We start from the raw sequence: 15,160 nt of genomic DNA on the forward strand, positions 1-15,160 counted from the left end.
TAACTCTATTATTTTGGAATCCATCTGATTTAAACACACATAAGAATCAATTAAAATAAAAATGATAAACACATAATACAAGATGAAAATAATTTCAATTCATTCAATTCGTCTGTTGCTTGATTTTTTCCCTTACGGCTTCTGGATCTTGTTGAGGAAGACGCCATGCTAAAAAAACTTCAAGACATAAATGTTAATTAAATTTAGCATACAAACTATTTGCACAATAAAAGCACTATTGCAAATATAAAGGTTTAAAAATAGTCATTAACATACAAGATCATAACAATTTTTCATACACAAATTAAGCAAACAATGTCATGAACTAAGTCAAGTAGTCCCTCACATCATCTTAACTAACTTATTCCATCGTAGACCCAAAGGTAGGCCCATTAGTCGTTTTGTATGCCCTGGATTTGCGCAGAGGAAATCATAACATTGGTCCATGACATTTTCATCAGGTATGTTCATGGCGGCTAACATCTCCCATATGTCGCTCTCTGAATATTGGAAATTTGTCATGCGCCTCATCATGCTAACTTGTTCAATAAGAATTTCATTGCGCTTCTCAATTGCAACAATCTGCCTTTGTGTTGCCTGTGATATGTTTTCGAAATGTGAGTTACCTGATCCCATGACATCCATGAACCCATCTAGCTTTGTTGTTAGTTTCTCGAATTGTGAGTCCATCAAATCAACCATTGGTGCTTTTCTTTTGGACCCTCTTGACGAAGAGGTCCCACAAGACGAAACTGATGGTTGTGATTGAGTTGGCCCAGGACTGTACTCATCCATAGTAGGCGGTGATGGTGGAGTTGGGTAAGTACCTCCTTCATACAACGGTGGATCAGGCACGTATTCCATTTGATCATTAAGATCAACTTCTAACCTTTGTTGTTGACGCTGACGTCGTGCTTGACGTGCTGTGCGGATGCCACTTCCAGTGGCTCGATCTGCTCCCCATAATTCCTCCATTAGGTCGTAGTGCCTAATAGTAGCAACTTTCCATTTAGCTGCAGTGGGCTTTGCCTGAAATTATAGTACAAGACCATAAATAAATAAATAAATAATAATCTTTTGATCATTATTGTATGCAATTTCAATTACCTTTATCAAATCATACCATACTTCATCCTCTGCTTCAAAGCGCATTGAAAGTGAATTCCATGCAAATCCACTAAGTGAAGAGAATAAATCATGCACATCACGCCATCTCTCTTTCAAGACCTTTTGTCTATTTTTCACATTGTTTTTTGTAACTGTAGTAAACCCCGATTCATGAACATGTAGAACCATGTTATTGTATGCTTGGGTTGTCCAACTACCGTCAACCCTGTTGCCTAATTGTGCTTCATCTATCATGGCATTTAGAAGTTTTTCATCCATTTCCTCAGTCCATTTGGTGAACTCTCGAGGAACCACAGAAGAACCGGCGAACGTTCCCTTACCCGTATTCATCTGTTGATACCTAAAGCAAACAAAGGCACATGATAAAATGGTAATGTAATAGTTCATAATCAAACAATATTTTATTTAATGGATCCATATCAAACGTGCGTAGTAAAGTACATGTAGCTAATTGTTTTGGTAATCAAACCACATTTGTTGTGCTGAATCATCTCTAATATTACAACCAACCCTATAATCATCATCACGGTCCACTTGAGCATTTCCTGTTTCATTAGCATGTTCCATCAATTCATGATCAACCTCATCGATTAAATATTCATCATTATCAGAACCTCGTAGGAAATTATGGAGGATGCAACATGCTAAAACTATATCTGTCATTGTCTCCAAAGGGTAATGAGGCTCAGTTCAACTTGCTATGATAGGAAATCGTTTCTTCAACACTCCGAATGTTCTCTCAATTACATTTCTCAAAGAAGAATGTCGAAGATTAAAAAGCTCGCGTGGATTTTGTGGCCCTCTTTGTGCATACTCTTTAAGGTGATATCTTACACCTCTATACGAAGTCAGAATTGATTTTTTTAGCATAAAACCAGCATCCCCGAGATAGTATTTGCCTACAGTAATGATAACAATTTAATTATCGTTCACCAAAGACCTAAATGTAATAAAAAAAATACAAAATTAACCTTCAGGTATGATCAAAGGATCATCTCTAATAAGAGCATCTTTCAATATTCTGGAATTAGATGCTGTCCCCTCCCAGCCTGCTAGCACATAAGTGAATTTCATATCAAAATCACATGCGGCAAAGACATTTTGAGTTGGCCAATCCTTCCTTCCTCGATATCTGGGAGCCTCAGATCTAGGGACCCTTACCCGAACATGAGTTCCATCTATGGCCCCCACGCAATCCTATATCATTTATATTAAAATTGTTAATGAAAATTATTCAATTTTAATCAGTCTCTAAAAAAATATAAAGTATTATGGCCGATGATACCTTGAAGTACGGGTAGAATCGACTATTGTTCAAGACATGATCTTGCACCTCTGTGCCGGACGGTTGAATTAAGAACTCTGATTCCAAACTTAAGACTGCATCCAACACATTATGAAAATGTCTGCTAATAGTCGAGCCAGAACGATAGAAGAAAAATGACACACTACGATTCTTGACATTATGCCCAATGATGTGCAGAAACTTAGCAACTTGTTCCTCCAATGTGCACCTTACAACATCTTTCACTAACCCAGTTTCCCTTAAGCGCTGACATAGGTTAATAAATGCCTCTGGTCCCATCCAAATAACGTCGCGACATCTATTTGTATGCACTAGGTAAGACATCAGCTGCTCTCGGCGACGATCTCTGTCTGGAACAAAATCTGTAATACTATTTCTTGACGTAGAATATATGTTCAATATATTCAACGCATGCGCAACAATGCATAACATTGTTAGCTCAGCTATGGCTGTGCGTAATTGTAATTGTCGATGTAATTGTGCAACTATATTGAAGTCGACACCGACAACATCATCTACTAAATCTTCAACATCGAAAAATGACATATCTAATTCTTCTTCCATCTAAATTACCCGAATAAAAATTATAAGCAACTACTAAACAAACAGATATAAAGAAAGATAATATATAAATATACATGTTATATACCATATCAAGTTAAAAAACAAATTATGAACCCCACATGTAAAATGCATACAACAAATCATACTTCACATAGTCATAATACATATAATTTATACATCTTAATTTACAAGTATGAAGTTCCACACACGCAATATTGAAGTAAGCACCTCCTTCCAATTCATTTAAATTTGCTTAGGATTCAAAATCTAGATAGAAGGGGACTTGTTACTATAAAAATGATGACACATCAATTATGATATAAGAGAAATCGTATTTGGCTCTTATCATGGTTACGGTATGCCCTTCTTATATGGCCTCAATCACGGATCTCTATTAATTACTTTGGTTTTCTTCTTCCATTCTTAATTATTATATTTGTGTAAAGTAATGGTTTTCTTCTTCAATTCTTAATTATTATATTTTTATACAATATCAACTAACTCAATACTCAACTATTTAATTCTCTGTTTTTATCTTCTACCGTACTCAACTTTGAAATATTTACCATTTCTTATATAAAAAAAGCATGACTTTCGTATACCTAACTACAAACCAAAACGAAGCATTTCTTATATATATATACATATATCAAATGCATGTGTTTCTTACAGCTACCACCAACCACAACGAATCAGTTCTTATAAAAGCATGTGTTTCTTATATAACCACCAACCACAACAAACCCGTTCAAGCATTGGACACCAAGACAAAAAAAAACTCTAATATAAGTAAATATTTAACTCACCCCACACCAGTTCACCACTTCCGAACCAACTTTAATTACTGCTACACCACGTCCAAACTTCAAAACCCACTTCAACTCACCGCTGCACCAGCAAGGATGCTCCTCGTCCTCCCGCTGTCGTGAAGCCGTTCACCAACCAAAATGTGTATCAGTATGAGTTTCTAGTACACAAAGCAGATCAGTGAAGTGAAATAGATTCAAAAGAAAAGAGAACTGGTTAAACAATGCTAAAATGTAAACAGTTCCATTCTGAAATTGAATCGGATCCACAAAATTCTTAACAGGTTCCATTCTGAAATTAGAATGGGATCCAGAAAATGTTAATAGGTTCCATTTTGAAATTGGAATCGGATACAAAAAATGTTAATAAGTTCCATTCTGAAAGCACAAAAATAGATCCGATTCTAGAAACAGATGTGGATCCACCACTACGTCTACACTGAACTCCTGCACTGTTAACTCTCCCACGAGCCGTCAACCTCCTTTGTGCTGGCCACCGTCCCTCTTCTCAACAACCAGTGGCCACCGTCCCTCATCTCAACAACAACCACCGGTGGTGGAAAGGTACAAAGTGCAACATAATATTCAAACGAAGATAAACAAAGGAAAGATGCATGATAGTGGTATTCAAACCAACAAAAAGAAAGAAAACATGCATGGGAGTGGTAGGGAAGAAGCTCACCCCCTGCTGAAGTGCAAATTGTTCGCGAGAGTCCCAGAGTTCTTCCCAGTCCATACATACAAATATAATACACCAACTATTCGAACTTATTAATGACAATTCAATGCTGCATTGAAGATGCTCAACGATGCTCAACGGTCAAAACAAGTCAGGAATCTACACTATTCATGCATCAGGAATTTATCCTGTTCATGCATCAGGAATCTCGACTGTGCTTCTTTTCATTTGAATTCCACGACTCCCAGCAGCATGTTAATTTATTTGAATCATGTTAATTTATTTGAAATAAAATACTGAGGGTAATTATGTAAAATGACCCTTAATCACTCTCTGATCTTTGCCTATCAGAGGGATGCGAGAAACCCATTCATCCCGCAAATCATCGCTCTAGATCGCTTTTGTATCGTTGAAAAAGAACACAAACATTCTGTAAATTCATCGCTTGCTATCACTCGTATACAGTATTTAACCCCATAAGAACACGGTCTTAGAGTGGTTTTGTCGAGGTAAGGGAAGCTAGTCTGAGTTCTTGAAATATTGGGTTCTTTATTGTAATATGAATAATGGATGTGTGTAGTGAAAAATATGATATGGTATGTTATTCTATTGAATTTTGATATGAACTAATCATCTTGGTAGTTAATTGTGATGTGGTGTGTTGAAGTGATGAGTTGTCTATTTAACTGTTTGATATTTGATTTGTGTTTGATCTTGATTTGGGAAAAAGTTTTATCTATGTTTTGAGTGATTGGGTATCAGTTTTTATCTCTCTAAAACCATTTGAAATCAAAAAACTAAAGGAAAGGTGTTCAATTAGTCAATTGCACAGGATCAATTTCCCCCAAATTATTGTTTCTAATACATTGTCGTGTAGTGTTATAGTGTCGTCGGATGTTAGGCCAATCACTTGGTGTCGTTGGATGCTACTTTTGCACCACCGGGCGCTAAAAGTAGGTGGGTTCCAAGGGCTGGGTGTTAGGTGCCACTTTTTCAGTGTCAGGCGCCACCCTGTTTTTCTAGTCTGTGTCCTTTTGGTAAAATTAAGATTTTTGCTTCGTTAACCATCAGATCGAGTTGAAATTTTGATAGCTAATTCCAAACACATGATTCTTCACTTTGACTGGTGGAATCTTTGTTTTAAATTATGTGGTTAGGGAAATGGTAGTCATTGTTTTGATGTACTTTATGTATAGAATTATTTGCTCTATTTTGCTTGTTTCTCTTATTTGACTATTTTAGGGTGTTTTTGTGGTTTATTTATTTGAAGTATGTTTATGGTTGTCATTTTGATGAATTGAATATAATATGTTGTGGTGAGTATACATGATGAAGTTTGAAGGATTTCAAGGGAAATTCCTAATGTTGTTAATGTATGCCTTGATATAAGTGGGTATGGAAGGAGGTATCCTGAAACTTTAATAATTATTCGTACTCACATATAGTAGAATGAGGTATTGGTGAGAGTAGCAGGAGGTCCTGACCTTTGGACTTGTTCTTTGGTCATAGGTTAAAAGGATTTACCTTGTGTGGTTGGGTGATGACCCATTGTGTCTTGTACTCTGCGGAGTTTATAAACCATCACAGGTGCATACCTTTAGTGAACCCTATATCTATGCCATATATCCAGATAATTGAGTTTAGTGTCAACTACTTTTGTGATTATAGATATAGATATGTTATATACCATGTTTGTAGGTTTTTGGCATGATATAAATATGTGTATGAATATTTATTTTGTACACTAGCTTACCCTGTTGTGTATTTTGTTTCTTCTTGTTTTGTTTGTCTTTTCTTTTGCGATGATTACCTGTTTGGTGGGAGCATATGGAGTTGTAGGTGTAGAGACACTTGTAATGGATAAAGAGTTATCAATTAGAGTTGTGGAAGGTCTGAAAGAGTATTAGTAACTGATTAGTTTTGTATAGGGTTAGTTGGTTTAAGTTTAAATATATAGATAATATATTTTTATAGTCTTATTTTTTGTAAAATTGTATTAATATATTTTATACGCTGAATTGTCTATCTTAAATATTATAATGAAGCGTCATCTTTTATTAGTTTTAAAATGTTAAATCGAGATATTATAATTTACAATGGAACCACATTAAATGTTTTCATAAAAATAAATTAAAATTAAATATTAAAAATCAAAACAAACTAAATCCTTGAATATAAGAACCAAATTATACGCATGCCCCTTTTGTGCTTGCACAATGATAACCTAATCCGCATAAAATATGATTTTTGCTTTTCCTCAATTTTGTATGGGTAAAAGAAAATAAACATATAATCAATATTTTGTCAACACTAAATATTTAACCAAATTCTATAAAAATAAATCAAAAAATAGAAACAGACATATCAAATCATGTTTTATTTCGCATTAGACTCATTAATCACAAAAGACAATTGACTATCTGCCATTATTCGTCACAATAATAGAGTGAGAAAAAGGACTAACACCTTATTTCAGAACTCATTTTTGTATATTTTTTTAAAAGAATTCTAAAAACAATTATTGCAAAAATTATAAAATACATTTAAATATTTTCAGAATGATATAAATATTGCTTCTAATTATAAAAATGTGCGTGACACTTTGATAGTAACAAGTTTTCTTATATGAATTATGGTTGCGATGATGATACATGAGGTGTGGCCTGAATGCATTAAGTAGGTCGGTGATAAGGTGCATTATAAATGGTGTGTGCCGTGTAGAGTAAACAAACAGTATCTCAGAAAATCATAGACACGAACTTCTGAGTGCTACAATTAATGTGCCATTCATCTTCATCAAACAACTCCTACAATTTGTCTCTTTCACTGTTACTTTCAATTTATTCCGTTCTATGTAGCAGCAAGCACACCTTTACCCTACACCACCATTTATTCCCCCTCTTCAATGCCCCAACAAATGTTTCACTCAGTTTTAATTTTCATGGCAAATCATGTCTCTCTTATATACTTAGGGCTACTAGTCACTATTTTTAAATTAAATTAGGATATGCATATATTTATATTATTTTCGTTTTCATATTCTAACTTTATTTTAAATTATTAAACACACTCTTGGTTTATTATGTACCCTAAAATTCTTGTTTTCACTATTATTTTTTTTCTTTTTTCCATTTCATTTGAATAATTTTTACTTTGTTTCACAAATTTTCGTTCCCTCTTTAAATGTTGTACTTAGCCGATATTTATTAAATGATTTAATTTGTTTGATATTAATTGTTATCCGAGTGTATTGTGTGTCAGTTTGATACTCGTTTCTAAAAATGTGTCAATTATGTCTCTTAATTTTTGAAAAAAGTAATGTTTCTATTAGATCTATTTAAAAAAAAATCATTAACAACGTTGATTTTTTCATTTTTTTTATTATTTTTTTAATTTTTAATTATTTAAAAAAAAAATCTTACATGTCAAGTTTTTGGTATGACACGTAACACTGTCAGTACTAGTGTCTGCCACTTCAATATCACTACAAAATATCATCATCTTTATTTCAATCTAGTTTCTACATGTATCTTTTTGTTTTAATTTACATCCCACATATCTCTATTTATTTTAATTTAGTCCCATTAAACTAATTAAGTCTTATTAAATTTATTCATAAGTTAAGATATTTCTTTTGTCTATCACAATCTCAATTACATTCTTTCTTTTGTGACTTTTCTACGACGTATTTCAAAAATATCAACTTTATTGAATTAAATTGTTTATACGGCATATACATATTTGATTTTTTTTTTCTTTTTTATAATATCTGTATTTTGTATTTCTTGGGAATGTCTGAATAAATATCAGTTTGCAGTGCTAGTGAAAATCTTTAATTAATTAGGTAATTTATAGTTTTATATTATTTGAAGAACTCTTCTTTCTTTATATAATCTGCTAATTTTTATTTTACTCTTCAGCTTATTTAATATATATAAAGTTTACTTAAATATTTGAAATATTTTTCTTCTCAACACCAAAAAGAATAGATGTTATAATTGTTAAAAGATTTCAACTATATAAATATACTATTCATTGTCATGTTTTTTTATTTATTTTAACCTTTAAGAAAAATATTTAATTAATATTTAAGAAAGTTCAAGAACATACATATAGAAGTATACCCATTTTCCAACCAGAATAAGAATACATAAATTTAACTTTGTACAAACAAAAATACAGACAAAATTGATATAAATTTTATTTCATACATAGGGATAAATACAGTTAAAGTCACACCCTCTCTTTACATCTACATGTCTTCTTACTTATATCTTATTAATAAATCATCATTTTGGTTCTTAAACGTGAGATGCTCTAAAGTTTGTTTTTGAAAGCATGCAAAAACTAATTTATTTTCTAAATATATAAAAAAATAAAATTAATCTCTAATTGTATAGCCTAATCACAATAATTGTTCTACAAGATATTCTAATAACACAATAATTCTATAAAACTTAATCACATATTTATGTAACTTTTTAAATATTCAAGAATTAAAATGATTAAATTAATAAACTAAGAAAATATGAATTTATCAACAAACAATCCGTAATTATTAAAATCTAACTGTAATCAAAATTATTGACAACTTATCAACAGGAAAACATTTGTTAGTAAAATACTCTTGAATCTTATCTATCTTTCAATAATTACTCATCAACTAAAAATTTGATGGTAATTATCTATATGTAAACCAAAACTCATTGATACAGAATCAATATAATATATGCCAGAAATTACCCACGAATTTTAGTTGTTGGTAAATATTACGATTTGATCTTTTTTTTCTTCTTCTTTTGCCTTATTTTCTTTTTCTTCCTCTCTGTTTTCTTCTCTTCCTTTATCATTGTTGTTGTGTTAATTGTTTTTGATTTTTCCTTTTCTTCTTCTTCTTTTTTTTTCTTCTTCTTCTTTTATTGTGTGGTTGACACTTCCATTCGGCACTACCATCATTGTCATCGTTATTGTTTCCTCCTTCTTTTCCTCTCTCTCATACTTTATAGGAAAATCAAAATTTAACAAATTTAAAATTTCATATTAAAAAATACAAATGAATTCAATTACATTTAAATGTTTCAAATTATAAAGTTCTAAATCCAAACCTTAGGCATATTTTTCATATAAAAATGGAGTTCAAACCTTAAAACTATACAATGAAAGAAAACCATTTTTGGAAGAAGTTGAACAGTTCAAAGATATTCACAGTTTGATTTTTTATAGAGTGTGTGTTGATTGATTGGGAACCATAATTGACACGTAAAAGAAAAAGACATATTAGCAATTGGCAATTTGGAAGAACATACACATGGTCGGCAAGCATGTTAGAGTGTTGGTGTTCTCTTGGCATTTACTTCGAATTCTCATTAGACATTTTTGTGTGGATATATTTTATTTAGATTAACTATTTTATTCAATTATTTTGAGAGTGAATAATATCTCTTCGGAAATATTTTTCTTTTTTTGTGTGGAGTTTGGATCCACAGTTTCTCCATATGTAAAGTTTAAATTGAAACTTACTTAAAAAAGCAATTTCATTATGAAAAGACTAAGTGACACTATAGAGGCCAGAAAAAAAAAATGTTAATAACATCTTCTAACACCGTCTTTATAAAGAATTAGTATATAGTTTAGATTAATCATTTTTCGCTACCAATAATTGAGATTTTTAATTAGTGAAAAAAATCACTAAACCATGATTATATGCTTTGTAAAGATTATTGTAACTACTTTGTCTCAATAGTTTCAGATTTAACTTAAAAAGTCAAATTTATTGATATTCACAATTTTAATGAACTGCTAGTATTTGACTTGATATCTTCAAAATACTCCTAGAATTTTTTTTTTCTGTTCAATATTTAATAAATATCTTATTTTAGTTTAGAAAACTGTTTTTAAGTAAATGATGATATCAACATGTTAATTTAAAAAGTGTCATTCATTAGGGTATTTAAACGCGAACACGTAGTAAAATTATTTTAAGATCAAATTAGTAGTTTTTTATTGAACGTTGGATATAAATATTTTTTAGGTACTAATTTTGATATGGACAAGTTGTAGAAGTAAAAAATTATTTAATTCTTTTATTTCTCTTAAGGATGATGCTTAAACAATGTGGAGTGAGACATTTTGCACTCTCCACTTCAACATGGGCCACCTTAGGTCCAAGAAAAAAGAGGGGAATTTTTTCTTCTGCACTTTCAAGATCTTTTCTGCATTTTCAAAAAATTTTCAAATTTCTTTTTTATCATTTAATCATAATAATGCAGATCGCATCTCAAATTGAATTTGGATGTCGACTTTTAATAAAGATACTTCCAGTAAAGAATTTTGAAATTCCAAATGTAAAAGAAAAATATATAACTGAATTCTGAAGATATACAGAAGTCGACCTTTGAAAATCGATATATATCCAAATGCAAAAAAAAAAAAAAATATATATATATATATATATATATTCATTTTTTTAAAAATGTTTGAAGTTTATATTTCTAATTATATTTAATTTTAATTTTTATTAATTTTTTAACAAATAATATTGAGGTAAATTTATATTTAAAAATATATAAATATATAACAAAAAAATAAAGATAAAAATAAAAAGTTTAAAATTTAAATAGAATTAAAAAAAATATTCAAATACAATAGAAAATAATATATATCAATCACATAAATAAAATAATTATAAAAATAATTAAAAATAAGCAAAATTAAAAAATAATTAATAAAAATAATTATATATATATATATATATATATATATATATATATATATATATATATATATATATATATATATATATGGAAGTCAACTTCCGAGATATATATAGGTATGGTATATTTTTTTTCGTTTCTTTCTTAAATTTAAAATTTATTTTTTTAAAATTATATTTAAATTATATTTTTATTAATTTTTTAATAAGTTATATTAAAGCTAATTTAAATTTAAAAGTATAAAAAATATATAACAAAAAATTAAAAATATAAAATTAAAATTAAATATTTAAATTTTGTATAAAACTAAAAAAATTCAAATAAAATAGAAAATAATATATATTAATTATATAAATAAAATAAAAATACTTCTAAAATAAATAAGAAATAATAATTTAAATTAAAAAAAAAGAAAAAAAAAATATATACATTTATGTTCAAAGTTGACTTCTGGTGATATATATATTTTGGAAGTCGACCCAGTAATATAATTTAACATTTCGAAGTATTCTTTTATTGGAAATCGATATCTATAAGTAATTTTGAAAGTGTGATTTGCATAACTTTACTTAAATGATGAAAAAAAAGTATTTTTAAGATTTAAAAAACATTTGAAAGTGCAGAATAAATTTTAGAAGTACAGGAAGAAAGCCCCAAAAGAGAGAGGACTGGTTCAGAATTAGGCCCATTCCAAATTCCTTTTTTCAGTTAGTTTTGGTTAGTGCATGTGATTCATTTCGGTTTTTTTCTCCTGCAGTCTCATAATTTCTTGGCGCACCACCATAATTTTCAAAATAATATTCTCTCTTTTGTAAAAATGATTTTTGAATTTTATTTTGTTATGGAAATTTTCTAGAAAAATCTTTCTCGACTTTTGGAACATAATTTCTAAAACAGGATTTTCACAATTTAATTTCTGAAATGAGATTTTTAAGACTGATATTATATATATATATATATATATATATATATATATATATATATATATATATATATATATATATATATATATATATATATATATATATATATATATATATATATATATAATACCTTTTAGAATAACTTTTTCGATATAAAATTTTGCAAATTTCATGCGTTCCAAAAAGAATTTTTTTTTCATAATGCATTCTCTCGATCCTTGGGATAAAAATAGGGAGCCATACATAATATATGATGTTGTAAATTGTTAAGTTCAGGTATTTGAGTTTTGATATTAGTTAATTTCAAATAGATATAATTCTTAACCTTAGTTAAGCTTTCTATGTTGTTTTTGACATTTGTTGAACTTAATATTCACGGAATTTTATCCCATTTTGTATGATTGGAAGGCAAAAGCATTTATAGGAAAAAGAAAAGTTTATCTATTGTTCTGGCCAGAGGTACGGAGATTCCTCAGCCAAAACATTCAAAATCATCTTCCTTTTTCTCATCTCAAATACCTTTTTCATCTTCTGTCTTTAGATCTCCTAAATTCCAATCATAGTATTTCAAAACTTTTCATTTGTTACAATAAAATATTCTTTAATGTCTCTCATTTATTATTTTGATATTTTATCTTTTCTGTATAATCATCCTAATAATTTTCCTAATACATCTATTAGTGCTGATCTTAAAGATTTGATCAACTTTAAGTTTATTGGCTCAATAAGTATTATGTCTAACACAATATAGTTTCTTTAGTCTTAATTTTTCAAAGCGTAAGATGATCGAGATATATAACGATTTTGATCGAATCGATTTTAAGCCTACAGACCTGATCAACACTGGACCTAACACCATCCATGAAGTTAAGTATTATTCACCTCCATAAAGTTCATCCATGAAGTTAATGCTTGGTAATTTGATCTCCTATTTGCTTGATCAGTGTTGCATCACAACTTGCCCAAAAAAAGGAGTTCAATCTAAGAAAACCCTCATCATATCATTATGACCTTCTCATTTTGGGCTTCTGGGTATGTTATTTCTCTGAAATACTTCTGAAATTCATTTGCAGTATTAATGAAGATACAAGTATATCTATGCCTAGTCAATTTTATCATTTTCATGGTCCCCAAATTTATGGATATAAGTGTCAAACTTTTCATCGAGCATCAACTAATATTGTCAGTTAAGATTCATTGTTGTTGACTGATGAAAGTTATTGGATTGGTGGATTTAATCTAGAAGAGGGCATTGAAAAGTTGTGATGAAGGATTATCTTGTTCCTTTTTAAGATTATTGAATATGGTGTGAGTTGATTAAGAAAGCTAAGTGAAATCCCCACTGGACATTAAGATAGCAAGCTATCTAGATGTGAAGGTTCCTTTCACAAAGCTCAAAAGAAGAAGATGATGGATTGATTCAAAACAAAAAGGAAATGGAAAACACATAAACCATAGAAAACTAAGAACAATTAAAGGAAGAAGAAAACATAAAATGGATAGGAAAGAAATGGTAAAAATGTTAGAAGCACGCCACTACAAGGCTAGGCTAGAAGCCATGACAACCTTGAAGATGAGTGGATGTGTGCCGTCACTTGCTATGCAAGATAAGGCTTAAAAGTATTCACTCCGTAGGGAGGAAACTCTCACAAATGGTTAAAACACAAGAGTGTTTTTACTTCAAAATGTTCAACCCCTTTTACATGTCTAGGAGCACCCCTTATATAGAAGAGTTTAGGGGCCTCTAAGTAAATAAAAGATACCTAAGGATGTCTCTACAAAAACCTAACCCTAGCTTCTAGAAACTAGGTCAAATAAGGTTACAAAAATGAGAGACAAAAGAGCCAACTATGGTGTGTGCAAGGCTAATTTTGTTCTAGCACAAAAAGAGACAAAGAATGTGTCTCATATGTCTCCAAAATATGGCCAAAGTGTGCTAAAAACAAAGGAGACCAAAGGTACATAGGTACACTTGTTTTATGCCTTTTACTTTATGCTTTATGCCTTTGCTTTACTCTCTCCTCCACATCATTTATGCTCCCTAATCACCATGCGCCACCTAGCATTTTTTCTTACTCCTAATTAACCTACAAAGCAAATAAACATAGATTAGCATGTTGGCTTAAGTGAAGTCAACTATAGTCAACAAGTCAAACCTAGTCAAAGGTCAACAAGTCAACTAAAGTTGATTCAACTAAGTCAACTTAGGGAATCAAAAATAACAAACACAAATGAAAGGGATGAAGGATTAGTGAACTTCCTTTCTAAACATGCTTAGTTTTCTTAAGCATGTGCCTCCATCCTTGGTTGGGGTCAATCCTTCATCAAGTTGGATCATAAATTGTTGGGAGAAAAGGTTAACAGAATGGAATAAATTGAGAATTGTTCTTAATCATACTTCTAATGGGAAATTATGTGGCATTTTGAATTAAGTTCCCTTTTTTGTAAATCTAGGAATGTTGTTGTATCAAATATCGAACTGATTTGAAGCCTAAGCCTATTGTGTTGTTTTGATGCAAATAACGTGCTCTTGCTTTTATTTTTAGTATTTTTGTGCAATTTTTCTCTTTGAACCAAAGTGACTTTGGTTGTGTTTGTTTTCACATTTGAGATCTGAAACGTTAGTTAAAAATTCTTGAAAATTGAACCTATTTGTTTAGCATAAGAACGTTTAAGTTTCATTGAATGTTAAAATGTTTAAATCAGTCGTTACATTCAAATCAACAACATACATGCTTATACATTTCCCTTTCAAGGAAACTTACCTTTTTCAACTTAAATCGAAACATACACTTAGTGCGTTTGGATTAGCATGAGTACCCAAAGGCGGTTGAAGAACGTTGAAATCATTCTCACTTGTTTGACACTTTTTTTTGTGTGTGTTTTATTGAATATTAATGAGATCCAAATTGTGGTTTTGCATTCAAAGCAAAACTTTTGATGATTATCCGTCAAAGTTTTAGTTTCATTCAACCACTACAAAAAAAAATGTGTTTCAATGGCCACCCATTTTGGTAGCTAAATGACCAAAAATCGGTTGC

General features: G+C 30.2%; 1 pseudogene; it reads right to left on the minus strand.

The window, feature by feature from the left end:
* Positions 1–330: 330 nt before the first annotated feature.
* Positions 331–1,458, minus strand: LOC146886816 (uncharacterized; annotated as a pseudogene).
* Positions 1,459–15,160: the final 13,702 nt, after the last annotated feature.

Source organism: Vigna unguiculata, chromosome 4 (genome assembly GCF_037176805.1).
Source record: "Vigna unguiculata cultivar grain cowpea cultivar isolate G323 ecotype 2 chromosome 4, ASM3717680v1, whole genome shotgun sequence".
Classification (NCBI taxonomy): Eukaryota; Viridiplantae; Streptophyta; class Magnoliopsida; order Fabales; family Fabaceae; genus Vigna; species Vigna unguiculata.